This window comes from Prinia subflava, chromosome 8 (genome assembly GCF_021018805.1).
Source record: "Prinia subflava isolate CZ2003 ecotype Zambia chromosome 8, Cam_Psub_1.2, whole genome shotgun sequence".
NCBI lineage: Eukaryota > Metazoa > Chordata > Aves > Passeriformes > Cisticolidae > Prinia > Prinia subflava.
The window spans coordinates 16,985,011-17,001,493 of record NC_086254.1 but is presented as its reverse complement, the minus strand read 5'-3'; the positions used below and the strand labels follow the sequence as shown (position 1 = coordinate 17,001,493).

General features: G+C 47.3%; 1 long non-coding RNA gene across 1 annotated transcript; it reads right to left on the bottom strand.

The window, feature by feature from the left end:
* Positions 1-286: 286 nt before the first annotated feature.
* LOC134554296 (uncharacterized) lies at positions 287-15,632 on the bottom strand. The gene is made up of 3 exons (XR_010081214.1): positions 15,458-15,632; positions 14,728-14,850; positions 287-401 (listed from the first exon to the last, which is right to left on the bottom strand). It is a non-coding gene; the product is annotated as an uncharacterized LOC134554296 (long non-coding RNA).
* Positions 15,633-16,483: the final 851 nt, after the last annotated feature.

The window sequence follows — 16,483 nt, the reverse complement described above, 5'->3', positions numbered from 1 at the left end:
ACAGTCACTGTCACATGGCTATGGAGCATCACTACCACAATTACAGGCAACCAAGAAATCAACATTTTATACTAAGCCTCATGTCAGTGAATGGCATTATCAGGGAAGCTCACACAATTAAACCATAATTCAGTGGAGCGATGTCAAGGACTTTACTCATGAGCAAATTAAGGGAGCATTAGCCCTGGGATTAGAGGGAGAGGCAATGTGGGTGCCAGCCAGAGGACAGAGACGTTGTGCTCGTGCTCCCAGCACCCACCCTGGAGCTGTGCCTGCTCACCCAACACCCACCTCCTGCACACAGGGGGCTCTGGGACTGCCAGGGCATCCAGAGCCAACAGCTCAGCCTCACCAGGTGGCTGCGGAGAGTCCAGGATCCACTGGTGCTCTTCTGGGTGACTCTGAAGAGAAGGAAGCAGAAATTAAAAGGGGCAGGTTTTGAGTCAGAGGCATTAGATAATGAAGGGTTATATTTGCTGAGAAAGACTGTCTTTATTCTTGCCCCAACATGTGAAATGTTTGCAGTTCTAGGTCTGGAAAAAACAGCATGAGCTCCAGAGGAATCCCATGGGGACAGCAGAGTACCCCAGATTGCCAGGAGAGGCCATGGCTCCCTCAGCTATGAATGCATTTGGACTTGACTGAGAAACAGCAACTCCTGAGCCTTTTGCTCCAAGCTGATAAGACAGAAATAGTTCTGTATCTCACCAATAAATCACCACTATCAGACTGATGGACAGGGAACAACTCCAGCAGCCTTTCACTGAAACAGAATCACTTGTGCACATGAAAACAAGACTGGGGATATGTGTTGTTGGAACAGCCAGCTCCTGCCCCACATGCTGAAGCAGGGAAGGAAGGAGGATGAGGATAGTTTGTTCCTTGAAATGTAATGGAGTGAGAGCTCTGCTTTAGACATGCAACCACAGAAGGGTCTTAGACACTTGTGTCTGGAGCAGCCCCCTTTTCCTGGATATCTGCAGACCTCAGAGGTGGGAACTGGTCATCTCCTGGCAGCCAAACCCCCTGCTTCAGTAACCCACACCCATTGGCTTCAGCAAGTGCTGGCTCAAGCTTTCTATATTTCAGATATGAATGGCTTTAAGCTGTTTTTCACAGTCTGGGGATTGTTTCTCTTGCTCAAATAATTTAGCTTTAACCTGAGGCTGTGGGCTCAATCCTTGCTGTCAAAACCCAGTGTGTAGCTTTGCATGCAGCTCCTGAGGGTATGGGGGGATACAACATGAATCTCCCTGGCTCCTTCAAAGTCTTGCTTTATGTGTGTAGAAATTGACATAAATAAAAATAAATCTGACAGGCTTTAGTCTGTGTTTCACCAGTATATCCTTGTCTGCGCTGGATTTACCCGGGTTGGTTTATATCTAACAGCATCAGCAGGGGATGTTTACAGTGAAACAGACTCCAGTAAATACTAGCAGGGATAAGAGTCCCCTCACAAATATTTCCAGGCCAAGTAACATATAATGTGCAGCCCATGGACGTGGGAGTCACCAGCAGTCGCTGGGTGTTCCAGCAGCCCCAGCTCATTTCTGTGGCTGTGAACACAAGATCTGCTTGGGGTACCCCAACCCCACGTGCACAGCAAGCCAGGCAGCTTTTACCACCTCTGTAAATGGAAGTTTCAATGCAAATTGCTCTGCTTTCACTGCTAGTTTCACTTGAGTTAAGATTTTTTTTCAGTTCTTCTAAGGAGAGGCAAACAAGATTCACAAACCCTGCAAGAGTGTCCAATTACATTTGGAGCTGGAAACATCAGAGTTTCTAGTGAGAAAAGAGACCACATTCCCCTGCTGCTGCCTGGTCATAAATGAAATGTGAATTACACCACCCTTACCAATGCAAATGATTACAGAGGAGCTGCATCCAAGGTGAAGCTGAACCTTCAGTAGGTTTATTTTAAGCTCAGACACCATTAAATATACCAGAAACATGAAAGAAACTTTCCCTCTGTGACATTTGGATGAAAATGTGACTGATTCTAAATGATTCTGGGATTTTCTGGTGCCCTGCAGCTGGACTCTGGCACCAGTTCTGGGCTGGCCACAGGCACCCTGTGCTGGGACAAATGTCTCCATGAAGGTTTGCCGTAGCTGGCCATTCTCATTTTGCCAGACTTGTTTGATATTTTTAGCTTTTCATCACAAACTGACTCTCATCTTGTCTCACAAAGCTGCTATTGAGGCAGACTCCACTGAAATCCCACTTCTAATCTAAGTGCACGTGTAATCCATTGACGCTGAACCCTCTGGGAAGCAGTGGGTAGCATCACTTTGCTCTAATGCATATTCAGGCAACGAGAGAACTGAGCTGTGGCTTTGGCTGATGGACCCTTCAGTGGCAAATTCAGCCAATTGCATCCAGGCTCTTCATTCCTGTCCTCTTCTTATCCTGCACTGTGCTGACCCATCCAGGTGTGTGGAGAGGCTGCGAAAAGGGCTGGGAAAGTGGATCAGCTGAGAAGAAAAACAAACTTTTTTTGCTGGGTTGGTGTTCAGGCAGATCAGTTCCACAGCCCACTTCACACACCCAGAGCTGTGTCAGAGCAGAGCAGGGTGCCCGTGGGGATGAGATGGATCAGCAAGGAGCAGGGTCACCCTCAGTCTGTTCTTGTCATCGTGGGATTTGGTGCATGATCCCTCATGCTCCAGACCTGTCTTTCCAAAATAGATGTCACTCTCCTCACTTCCCAAAGCCACAATGAGCAACAGCAGCCTCTGAAATGACATCAGCACTCAGCTCCTCTGACAAAAACCTGGCACACAAGATCCTTTGTCTCCAGATTACACTCATCTTTTCCACTTCTTCAAATAATAGGATTCTTATAATTTGTCACACAGCTGGTGATTTCCAAACATCATTTACCCAATGGAGGTTGAGGGGGGAAAGCTATTCTTCAGGTCAACTTGTGAGTCATTTGGCTTGCCAGTCAACCAAGTCTCACTCACTTGGAGACAATATATCTGAGCTATAAAACCTCAACTCGAAACATAACTCATCAAATTTAGTGAGTAGCCTGTCATCACTGAGAGCAATGATCCTTAACCCCTTATCTAGCTCCAGGGAATCATTATCTGCCGTTGTTAATTTAAGCTTGTTTTAAGTAATAAAAAAAAAATCTTTCTGCTAAAAATGTCCGATTCTACTACTGCTTCATTATTCCGTTTCATACTAAGAGCATTTTTTAAAATTGATTTCTGTTCAAATTGACATTCAGATAAATACCCAACATACTAGCCAATTAACATGGTTACTGGCCAAATTCCCAAACATTTTTGCTAGCCAGGCAAGGCCTGCAGAAGCCTTCAAAAATAATGAAGCTGAGTTTAATCCACCCTTGTTGAGCTGTGCATGTATGAACTGTCATCCCAGCCCTTGCAGAGGGTACCAGGCAGGGATTTCCAGGCTGCACAGGGCACAGGCAGGACTCTGGGTTAATTGGCCTCACCTCATTTGTACCCACCACCCCCTTTCAAGCATAATACTTCAAATTTTCTTGGGGTTGCAGTATTCTCTGTACACTTACATACAAGAATAAAACTGATCAGGTGCAATGGTGCAGTGCCTTGCAGGTTTCAGCTCCTATTCAGGAATCCATTCCTCACTGAGCTGCAGTGAAGCTTGGGGGCAGCTCCTCACACTAATGCCAGCCAGGAAGGGGCCTCAAAAGTGCAACTCAGCTCATAGGTAGCAGCAATATTCCCTCACAGCTGGGACTCCAGCAGGATGAGAAGGGTCAGGCTGAAGGCTGGACATCAGTCACTAATACATAGAGTGGAAAAAGAAACATGCCAGAAAACAACAAAACAAGGTGACCAGGGTGGGAACACAATCACCCCCAAACTTCTAAGGCTGGCACAATGACCACAAGCCCTTGAGCAATCCATCTGTCAGCTGGGAAGATGTGAGTCACATAGTGAAAGGAGTCACACCAGTGGACAGCTCTATGGGAACCAATTTACTTGAAGAAGGAAGAAACTTTAATCAGTAAGGGTTCAAAAGGCCTGTAACTCATGTCAGAGCAGAGCAAATCTGATTGTACACTCATCACAGGTGAACAAAAGATCAGAGAAGACAAAACAATTACAAGCAGATAATGAACTGGATAGTCAGCAGCACAGACAGTCTCTAAAGAGTGAATCCAAGGTAACCGTGCTTATAACAGCAAGAAGAGCAGGAGGAAGGAGAACCAGCAAGGCTGGCCTCATCTCCCTTGTGCTGGAGTCCCTGGTGCACTCTGGAAGGGGGGACAGCCCAAATCTAACCCTGAAGATGCTGTGGTTTGGGAGTCGGTGCTTTTCCAACCCCTCTCCTTTGTGGCTTGTGTTGCAACCTCCAAAATGTGAAGGAAATCTTGAACCCATTTCCAATTCCTCAGTTCCAAACCACCAGCTGTTTTAGGATGGCTGTTTCTGCCCTTCCTGCTCTGCTGGAGACATGACACTTGCTTTGTGGGGTATGAACAATTGTTCTCCAAAGCATCAGCTCTGAAGAAATAATTGCCCCAGGGAGCCCTGAGCTGTGGTCATGGGGAGAGGCAGATTAGAGGAATCAGTCTCATTTTCCACTGGAACAGCTGGGAATGTGCAGGCACTGTGGGTGACTGTCTCAGATGAGACAGGTTATGAGCAGCTGATAGAAAGGAATGTCTCAAACTGCTCCGTGTGCCGAGGCACAGACACCCAGCAGGATGTTTGCTCTGCTCTTCCAGCCCTCTGTGGAGTGGGGAAAAGGAAAAGGGGAATCTAAAATCCACCTCTACCAGAGGGGCTGATGATGCCCCACACAAGGAAGATGATCTCCAGCCTCCCTTGGTACTTGGAATCCTGGAGGCAGAGGCTGCAGGGGCCGTGCAAGTCTCGATGGCCCGGGCTGAGCTCACACTCACACCCAGCACCATCTGCACAGGGTTGAGGAGATCCAGGCACCAACTCCCCCCTCTGTTGCTCTGCTGTGCCCCATCACAGGTGGGAGGACTCAGGGGAGCTCCAGGGGCCTCTGGGGTGGGACCTGTGTGAGAAGGGCCTTGCAGAGAGCAGGAGATAATTATTTCAGAAGAAACCCTAAAGGCTTCTTAGAGAACAATACTTATCTTTCCATCTCTCCTGATGAAATCTCATCATTACCCAATCCTCCTGAGCTTCCCAGACATTAGCTAATCTTGTGATAAGAGATTAAGAGAAAAGCCAAGCCAGTACCCAGCCATTAATGGCAATCCCCCCAATGCCTGTGTGTGTGAGGCAGAGACCCCGAGATGCCTTACAGGCACTGCTCCATGTGAAAGACAAAGACAGAAACCTGATTATTCCCAGCTGACCTGCTGGGTACTTAGTCGTGGTTGTTTGACTTGCTTTAAGATGAGAAAAATATTATCATTAGGAGAAGCTGTGCTAGATGGTAGAGCAGCAATAGCTGGAGCTTTGATTTGTCCACGGAGAGATAAACGTGCCAGAGGGTAACGCAGCATTCTGGGAATATTTCCTGCTTTCAAAGCAGAACCATTTCTAATGGGAAGGTCAGGCTTTGACTCCAGATTGGGATAAACCACGCTGGAACTGGTAGGCTTTAACTGTTACTACTCCCTGAAAAGAGGAAGGAAATGCAGACCTGCCCCGAGTGGAATACTTTGAGGAGAATTTCTGGTTTAATTTGGAGAGGGAGTGATAAAAGTAGTAGCAGAGAAAAGCCAAACACAATCATGTGTGTCTTGTGCGGAGACAGACACACAGAACGTGTTTCTGAGTTGTGTTTATGTATGAAAAGCTTGGAGCAGTTGCTTTAGGCTGTGGGCTTTCTCCCCTGATCTAAAATCCAGACCTTTGTACATCCATGTAATTGCCTCAAGGATTCTTGACTTCAGCATTAGCTTCCTCCTAACAGGAGCCGTTTACAATATCTCAAACTCAGTCTACGGTATCTCCTACTGTAGTCAAAAATCCAGAGCATTGAGCGACAAAATGTAGAATTCCCCACCCTGGGAGATCACCCGAGTCATTTTGTGGAGGATGGTGACCCGGTTTCACAGCATGGCTCTCTGTCTTGGGAACCACCTTTGGGAAACTGCTCTATATCTAGAACTTGTTGCTCTGCACCAGCACAAATCCAGGATCCCCACAACAGCTGCATTTTCCAGTGTTTCCAGTGCTGTGCACTCTTTCATGCTCACAAACAGCAAGTTCAATTAGCCCAAATTGCTTTTGCTTTCACAAAGACGCATACCAAAGAAGAAAGAACAAAAATAACATCTCTTGCCCAGGACAACACAATGTGTGTATTTTCTGCCTCACTTTCTGCAATGGCAACAGTTTTTGAAGGCAGAAATATCCCAGAGATGGTCTATGGTGCATAGAGCAACATTTGATACGAGGACCACAAATGAAATGATGTCTTTGCTGCAGGATCAGAGGGCACCAGGGAGAGCAACTTTCTGAGACACATCCTTCTCCACCAAGAGCAAAAATAGCACAGAAAACCTCTCTCCTCAAATACATTTCATTCTGCATTAAACGCTGTGGTTTCTGAGAGCTGCTCCTGTGCAAAACCAACACTGTTACTTATGAAACAATGCATCAAACCCACAGATGGGAATTGGCTCTCCTGGCAGCACAGCCAAAAAAAATCCCTACTTTCTCTCTTTTCCCTCCTGTAACAAATGGCCTCTTTCCCCAGTCATCTGCGTAACACTTAATGATTAATGTCTTATGTGGCGTGACACAGAGTCGTTTGCTTCCTTTTAAGAAAGCTTAAAGCTCTTTGGAGACTGGGTTCTACTTTCAGAGTTATCTGTCTACAGAGAAAACGCATCTCAGATGTTCAGCCAGTTTCTTTAGAGAACAAGCTAAATGGAGAGTTACCAAGGATGATCTTTATGGACTTTGCTTAGTTTCTAATTGGTTTTCAGCTGGTTTATTGTCTCTTCTTTAAATTTGCAAATGGCTTGGACTGTAAGCAGGGCCTTGGACTGAATTTGGACAATCTGCATGCAGCAAGGAGGGCTGTGCTGTCTGATGGACAAGGAACAGGCCTGGGATTCAGGAAGCCTGAAATGCAGCAGAGATGTTCCACTCCCAAATCTACAGCTTGTCACTTCTCTAGTTGTCTTACGTCCATAAAATGAGGGTAAAGATACCGTTCCCAGGAACACCACGTACCAAATCACTTGGGATAAGTAGCACCAACTTTTTGCCCTAATCAAGTCCAGGAATCCACTGATTTCAGAGGGTTTCTCCTGATCAGCACCATCAGAGTGCATGAGCCTGGCCCTTCTCTCCCACAGCTTTGGCACTCCCTAGAGCAGAGGAAGGATCAGACTCTGAACAAGAGCAGAATCAGACCTTCCAAAGCTCCAAGTGAAAGCTGCAGAATTTGTCCTCTTTGCTACCAGTGGTGTAGGTGCTTTGTGGGTTTTTTTCCCCACTGTCTCTTGCCATCTGGGAAAATAACACTTTGGGGAGTCAATGATAGAATGGTTTAATGTAATAAACATGAATCTGTCAGACTCAAGTGCCCTAAAATATTCCAGACTGCAAATGCAGGACCAACAGTGAGCTTGTTGATACAGCCTCAAGCCAGAACTAATCAGACATAGACACCATTTGCTTTCAATAGAAATTATATTCAAGAGGGCTGCTTCCTGCTTGCAGGGAAAGATGGGAAACAAAACAGAGGAAAGAGTTCTCTCCTGTCAGGCAAAACATCACAGGGTTTCAATGTCTTGCAGGGACAGAGGCTCCCTACTTGACTAGAGATCCTGCTGACTCACCTCATGGCTGAAGATCTTCCCGGGGAGCAAGAACATACAAATGCATAAAATAGACCTTGTTGTGTGTAGGGTTGTAAATAACAGGTAGTGAAAGAAGAACCAGCAGCCAACAGCCTGGGGCTGTAAAAGTGCACGTGTTGGTGCTGCATCAGGACAAGAAAACAGTCCTTTATCTCCTTGATCTGGCATAGAGATAACATTAATTTGCCTTTCAAGCAGCCCCTCTGATGCCCAGGAAGGCCAATATCACTTGGTTCTGGGGCCTCTGCTGGGAGACTCAGAAAAGAACTGGCAGGAATTCAGTGCAGAGGCTTTCCAACCTCTATGACACAGGATGTAAATTCAACCCAGCTCGCTGACAGGAGAGAGGTGACTTATATTGGTGAAAATAAGAGCAAAATTAATTGGAATTAGCCCTCTGAGATGGTTTGATCTGATCATTAGGGATGGGTAACTAGAAGCACATGAACCTGTAGCCTCAGCCCCACTCCAAGAACTATCCCTGAGTTAAGCAGAACTTTAGCTCACCATTTCCACAACATTATTATTCCCCAGTTATACTTTGCTGTGCTTCTTCCAGGACCCCTCTCCTCCCACTCCAAGCAACATACACATTATGGCACTTTTCCTTTGAGGACTGTAGATCCTGGGAGTATTAAACTCCAAGACCTGTTCTTACAAGATCAGCAGCTTTGCTTTGCAAACTCAAGGACTTCAGAAAACTTGGAGGGATTCCAGGTTCAAGGGAACTTAACATAGATGTGACAAGGGCTCCCTGGTGCTATAGTAATAAATAATAATTAATAATAATTAATCACTTAATGACAAGGTTCCCTGATCAGTCATGATCACAGATCCTTGGCTGATATCACCCATGCTTTGAGACACATATGACAAGCTTGACCTTTCCTCCTCACCAGCTTTATGCTGTTATAATTTTGTTAAGGCAAACCCTCAGCTTGTCTAAATCAGCACAGCTAGAGAGTGACTTCTGATTTATGTCAGTACAGGAAGGGAATCACATCCCCTACATATTTTACCAGCCTAACAACCTAACACGTAGCAAGGCAGAGTCAGAGTAGGACTCTTTTAAACTGCTGTCTCTCACCTGCAGAGAAGAAAATAAAATCAGCTTTCAGGCTTCTAGGTATGATTGCTTCAGGGTCAGGAAGGGGAAACTCATTCTGTCTCTCCTCCCATGCGGTTGGTATTCTCCTCCTTCAACATATCACATGGCAGCTGAATTAGTACTACACTGCCTAATTACATTTTAGCACCTCTGGAACGTCAGATTTCAGGCAGTGAAAGAGGGGCCGTGTATTTGTAGCTGCACCCAGAATCGCACCTGATTGTACATGGGGAAAAGAATAGGAGAGAAACACTCCTTCCACACCCCGAAAAGCTTTTAATATTCCTTTCTTCTTCTCCCTGTGGCTCTTTTCACTTTTCCAGAGGCTGCAAGTGAACGGCCTCCCCGATTGAAGAGAACTCCCTCTTAAGGCTTTATCTCTTGAACAGACTCGAGATGTTCTGGCCCAGTGCTCTGCTGTGTGGGCACCCTCCCCACTCCTGATGTTCTTATTATCCTCATTGTCATTGGCCTGAGTCATTGTGGGCTCTTTTTGTTATTCCCTAGAATGGCCTGTGATAAAGACACTTCCACGTTATTATTGCTTTTGCAAAGTTCTTTTTATTTCTTCTACAGCCAAACAATAATCTAAGGAGCCATATTGGAGGTAACGCATTAGAAAGTGCCCGCTTTATTATCAGCACAATATGGGCCTGTAATCTGATAATGATAAAAATTTGCCCCTTTGCTTTGCCTCTTATCATTTAATTGGCGCGAAGGAGCACATTCGTTTGTTAATAATTTTATAATTGGTGCTATCTGCCGAGACCCATCAAAGGAACCGTGCACAACAACCACTCTCAGTGCAAACCATCTCCCTGATAAAACGAGCTTTACGGCATTTAAATGTTCCTGTTATTGTCTGCAGGGCCCTCAGGGCACAGAGCCCCCCGGAGCACCTGCAGCTGGGCACTCGCCCACCCCCGTGTGCGCCTGCACACGGACCCGTGTGCTGCTACCTGGGGAGCCGATGGCTTCTGCAGTCCCTTCTGTTCTGCTTTAACTAGACATCCCAATATTTTGACACTGCAAGGATGTATCTGTTCACACTTGTGTCTCGGTGTGCCTCCCAGCCCGGCTCACCTGAGGCAGAGCTGCTCCTGCCCCGCCATCTGCTCGCGAGCAGAGACAGCTGGAGCCGCACGGGTGTGAAGGGAAGCCCCGCCAAAGGGGCTGTTCCACCAGCGAGGAAAACACGCAGGGTGTGCCTACGCTGACAGGCACGCAAGAGCCAAGCCTCAAATCCAGAGCCAGGCTGCCCCTGCCGGGGCTGTGCCCCAGCCTGGGCTCCGTGGAGTGAGGAGTCCCCTCTGTGCCGGGGCTGTACCCCAGCCCGGGCTCCGTGGAGGGAGGAGTCCCCTCTGTGCCGGGGCACACGCGGTGCGGCAGCCCCGGTTCCCGCAGCTCCGTCCGCCCAGTGCTGCCCCACGCTTGGCAGCTCTTCCCCCAGCACGGGCACTTTGGCCGCGGCTATAAATACAGCAAAGCAAAACAAACAGGCCACAGATTGCTCTTTTGCCTGAGGGTAAATAGCATTGCTTGGCTCATTGCCATGCTGCTGAACTCTTCCTCTTTCTCCCCCAAAGTCCTCATCACTGTTGCAGTCTGAATGTCTTTTGGATGACGTGTCTATCAGGGAGGTGATCCCGCCCCTCTTCTCAACCCTGGTGAGGCAAATCTGGAGTGCCGTGTCTAGTTCTGAGCTCCTGGAGCTACAGAGGGCTATGAAGATGAAGAGACTGAAGCATAATAAAAAACTGGGGCTGATGCATTCACTCGAATCTTATCTATAACCAGCCAAAGTCACCAAATAAACGTGATGTGTAAATCCTGCACCAGCCACAGCTGTGGCACCCATCAGCACTGGTCTACAGCACAGCCTGCTCTGCTCAAGGGGAGGAAATGATGGCACAGGGATGGGGTTTGGAGCACCACAATGACTGTTGTAGACATCATCATTTCACCTCAAGTGTGGTTGCAAGTCCTGCCCACCCCACTGTTTCATCGCTCTTTCTGAACCCCGAAGTTGTCCCTGTGACCAAATGACTCAGCAGCATGCCAAAAAATCCATCAGCCTCCCACGCTGCAGCCTTGCCTTACTGATCAGGAAAACAGAGAAATCAGGGCTAATCCTTTTGAGAGTGGTTATCAACATCAGGCACCTGTATTTCTGCAAGGCCCCTTTTTGCACCCCACCTTCACCTCCCAAAAGAGAAATAGCACAAGGCAGAGCTGAGGGCAGGATGTACAAACCTTTGAAAATGTGTCCTTTTCAGACCTATTTTAGATCTGGATCTGATGCTGTGCTGTGGAAAATTTGTAGAAATTTTCTGGTGCTTTCCAGGAATTCCTGAGTCCAAAAGCTCTTGTGTCCAGGATTTCCTGCAAAGCTCTGGAACCCCACAGTTCAACAGTCTGTCATTAAAATTATTTGGGCAGAAGCTGAGAGAAAGTTATCACAAGCTTTCCTACTGCCAGCTTTTTCCCAACACTCTGATCTATTTATGCATCACAGAGGAATTAAAAAAAAATTAACAAAACTGATTAAATTTACATTTGACCTTATCACATCTGTATAGGTCTGTTCATGCATCAATCAAAGGGAGAGCAAAAAGAAAAAAAAAACAAACCCACAAACCTTCAGTCTGTAATAACCCTTTGCAACAGCTCTGTGTCAGCCATCTGTGCATACATGGATTGCAGAATGATGAGAGAAGAGGAAAAACCCCACAAGCTTTGTGTGCCAGACACCAAGAGACTGTCAGGGTCTGGAGGGGACGTCAGAAACCTTGTGCTGGGGCTGGCTTGGGACCTGCCACACAGTCCTGGTCCCCAGGCCAGGTCTGCCCCAGGCACTGAGATGTCCCTGACCCTGCTCAGCTCCTTGGGGCAGGGACAGCTGAGAGTGCAGGTCCTTCCCTGGAGCTCTCTGCCCCATCCCCAGGAGAAATAAGGAGAGGAACTCTGGGCTATCTGTGCTAGGAAGCACCAAGCAAGCACTGGGCCAGGGAAACAACAGCCCAGGAACCCCATGGGCCCAAAAGGCTGCTCATGTCCCTTTTTCCACTTTCACATCCCTCAGCTCTGTCAGGGGACTCAGTCTTTTCCTTCCTTTAAAAATAGATACAAATTTCTTTTCCTCCCCACTTCCCAGGGCAGTTCAGAGGATTAATTAATATTGGATACACGTGTGGACCTGACACCATTTATAAACAGTTAGTATAAATCAGATCGAGTTTGATCAGCTCTGGCTGGCTCACGCAGCCCTTGTCAGCCACTGTCACACCTCAGTGCTCACAGCCAGCCCTGGGCTACCTGACAGAGCTGTGTCTGAGCCCAGGAACCACTGCAGCGTTTCCCCACCCTTCCACACCGTGGGGTAGCCACAGAACAACCTGGACTAGTGAAGATGTCCCTGCCCATGGCAGGAGGGGAACTGTGTGAGCTTTAAGGTCCCTTCCAACCCAAACCATTCTGGAACTCTGGGATAACTTGGATGTCAGTAAAAGCCACTTTTCTGACTGTGAGGTCTCTCCTAAGTGGGGCTTTTGAGACTGGAGGAGCTGTTCACCAGGGTCTGCATGTCTGGTTTATCCCTCGGGTGATGTAACACAACAGGCTCCTCTGGGAGGCAGCTCTACAAGTGTTTTGCATTTTGAGGATACACTGAAGAATCCCCCGTTTGGGACACAGGAGTGTGATCTCATGTGCCACGGGTGTGAGCAGCAAGCACTCCAGGGAGCAGCTCATTTTCCATCACATCAAACAGTTCACAACAGTGCTCTGAATTGTGCCTCCCTCTGCAGTCAAGGGAGGCAGGAGCAGCCCCTCTGAGGGGGAATGAACTTGTCCCAAGTTCAGTGTTCGGGGTGGAAGGACCTACACCAGCTGCTCTTCACCCCCACTGGAGGGACCTCAGTGGGATGCTTTCCTTGCAGAGGACTGATGTAATTTTGTCCTGTTTTCTGTCTGAGTAAAAAAAAAATCTTTGCTTGGCAGTTCTCTTGTACAGTTTCTATTTCTTCAAGCCAGAAATAGGAAAAAGTAAAACCATGTGAGGTGCCAGACTGGTGAGGGAGGAACTGGGACCTATTTACCCCACTTTCCCCTGCAATAAGGCAGAACAAGCTGACTTTCCCTGGCTATAGATAGACCAAGGCATGTCCTATATCCTGCCTGCAGAGCCAAGTGATGCTGGCTCAGCATCAGCCTGGCTATCCTCCAAAATTGGATTTCCAATTAATAGCGTCGACTCATCACAGAAAAGAGAGAGCTCAGGTCTTAGTTGAAGGTCAAGGAACTTGAGGCAGCACAGGAGGGATTTACACAGCACCCAGCTCCCCAGTCACCTGCAGCACACTGGGAGAGGCCAGGCCCAGTGCAGGAGCTTTTTGGACAAGCTCAAGGTGGCTGATCCTAAACCCAGCAGCGCTGCAGGAAGTGGGAGAAAGACACAGAGAGCTTCCCCCCGCATTGGCAGCCACCCTCAGCCAACAAAGGCACAAAACCCACCTGGACTGGGGATGGAAACAGCTACAGTAGCAGCATTCAGATAATCTTAAGGAGACTCAGCTCACTCCACACCTTCCCTCCTTCCATGCTAAAGGATCAAGACCAGCCAGGTGTCCTCCAGCTGTTCCCTGTGTGGGATGAGTGCCCTGGAAACAGTGCCACAGCACAGACATCACCTTACAGCCACCGTTTGCATTTGGAAGTAATTCCCATTCTCCTGCTTAGGCGAAGGTTCATGATTTGAGGTTGGAGGGGAAAAGGGGGAGGAGAAGATATTGTATTTATAACTGCACATTCATTTGATTAAGAGCTGTTTCTGAAAGATTTGTCTGAGACAATATGAAGGGAAGGGGTGGGGCAGCAGGGAGAAGAAATCATGCACCACAGTTTAATCCCCCAGCACTGCAGAGGGCTGGGAAGGGGTGGCACTCTCCACACAACCCCTGCAGAAGCAGCTGAGCTCACTCTCAGCTAAAGGAACCAGCAGCTCCTGGGAGTTCTCTTTCCACACACCCTTGGAGGAAGGAGTCTGTTCTGGACAGATGGGGGTCTCAAAGTTGGAAGACTCAAACTTCCCAAGGAAAGGACCAAAAATCCATTTGCTGAGGCTCACCAGAGCACCCCCTCCCCGAGCATGCTGTGGCCTGGCAGGACATTATAATCACTTTATCAGTACTTCCCTGTCATATCAATTCACACGCACAAAAATCAATTAACCACCAGTGTTGCTGATTATAAATCAACTATTTACATAATTAATTACTATACTTTAATAAATGGTATGCAGGAAAGGAAGCCAACAAAATATAGCCATTCTTTTGTGTGCCATCAATTATTTGGAAGGGAAGGCAATTATACTAAATCTTTCTTCCACCTAGCTCTCTTGTCAAAGGAAATTCCTCCCCTTCCTTCAGCTGATTCAAAGCCTGGAACTGAGCCTCCAACATCACATTACTAAATTGCTTAAGCAGCATTTTAAATAACAAAAAGGGATATCATTTAATTTTTGTGAAACATGAAAATCAATAAGCTGTCCTTCAGCTTCCCTGAGTGATTGGCCAGGGCTGTCTCTCTCTGAGCTAATTCAATTTTCAGTCTTATTTGGAGGAACCAAGGTTTCAAAAAATAATCAGCCTGATCTTATGGGCCTATCTGGGATTTCAACAAGGAATTCCTTTCACTGAATTAGGTATCCTGTCTGTTAAAAAAGGAGATGCTTTTCTGTCATTATTCAGAGACAGACCCTGGTCAATAATTTTTACTGATATTTATGGCTGCCTCATGGGCCACAGTTCCTTGCACGTACCTGTGCAGCCACGTGGGAAGCAGTGACTGGATGAGGAGTCCATGGATTGCAGGGGTGAGGATCTCTCCAGGGTGGATGCCCAAAAAGCATCAGAAGAGGTCTCTCCCTCGAAATTCTTGACCCCTGGGTGCATGGGGAGAGAAGAGTTCCCAATGCTGAGCACCTTTCATCAAGGACGAGAGGACAGCCAAGCAGCCTTGCAAGCTAAGAAGGTTGGCCCTGGGTGGGAGGAAAACCCACAGCTGTGGGGAGGGACTGCATCCTGCTCTGCTGAAGGCCCCACAGGTGCTTTCCAGCAGGATGCCTGGATTGCAAAGATGCCTCCTCCTTAATGCAGCTGTGTAGATGAAGTCCCAAACTACTGCCCATCTGCAGAGGGTTTCAGCTCCCTGCCCAGCAAAGCTTCAGTGCAGCCAGCGACTTGTCCCCTGCTGGAGGATACCAGATCATGCAGAACTCTGCCACAGACAGTTCATGTTCAGCTGTGTTTTCCCTTCAGAGGGCAGGGAGAGAGGCATTGATAGTGTTTGTAAAAGTGGTCCTCATCAAAGTACTGATGAATTGCCTTTGGGGCCTTGGTCCTGATGCTTTTCAGCCCACTAATTCAAGGGTTTGCATGCTTATAAATAAAGTTTGCCTAGCAATGTGGTTTTGGCAGCCCATCTCCAGGAGTGGCCAGCAGAGGATGCTTAGGGAAAGAATAAGAAACAAGTACAGCATGAATTTTTACCTTACCAGCGAGTCAGTGAAATGAACGCTGAGCCAGCTCTTACATCTGGAACATTCTTTCTAGTACTCATGCTCCAGGAATTTTTCTGATGTGGAATTAGCATCTGCATGACCTTCCTCCCGTGTGAGGTGTGCATCTCTCCCCCTCTGGGACTGGTGTAAAGGTCCAGATGTGACAGCAAGTGGGGCTGCATCAATATCAGAGCAGGGAAGACAGAAAACAGGTCATTTCTTTACAATAGCTTATGAGATTCAGTGGGAAATGATCACTCATTAGAGATTTCACAGGAAAATCAAGCAGAAGTGTAAATCTGTTCTGCAAATCCTGACGTCAGCTCCAGCATTAGGTCATGCAGCACAGAGGGAGATCCCTGTTCAATTCACTGAGATTATAGGCTCATCCATCAGAGTCTTGCTCGTTTCATCTCATTACAGTCATCCACCCCAGAGCATAAAAGATGCCGTAGCATTACCTGGGTGACTGCTCCATTTTACAGATAAACTGGGATGGAAGAGAAAGTTAAGGTGACCTCCCCAAGGGCAGAAGCTGAGAACAGAAAAATGGTCACCCACTTCCTCCTGCTTCTCCACACCAGAGATTTCTCCCTCCACACAAACACACAAACACATGTCTGTGTGTTTTCCAGAGTGTGTGTTTACATGGAGCTCAGTCATAACAGAGCAAATTTGAACATCCACTGAACCACCATAAACAACACTCGGTTTGAAACATTTTCTCCATCTTTCAGGATTATTGCAGCATCTGTTGATCACATTAAGTTGTAAGTGTGCTGTCTCCATGGAGACTGCAGAGTCTCCCTGGGTTTCCAGTTACTGTATGTGGCTTCAGCTGCAGGCAGAGTCACCCAGTGAGTGAATCACTGCTCCGTGTCATGAAAGGGAAGGATGTCACCGGCTGACTGCTGGACATGCTGCATAATGAAGCTAGATTTACCATGGCTCTGTCTTAAAGGGACATCGGTATGGAAGCTACACCTCAAATGGGGATTTGTGTGAGGTTTTGTTA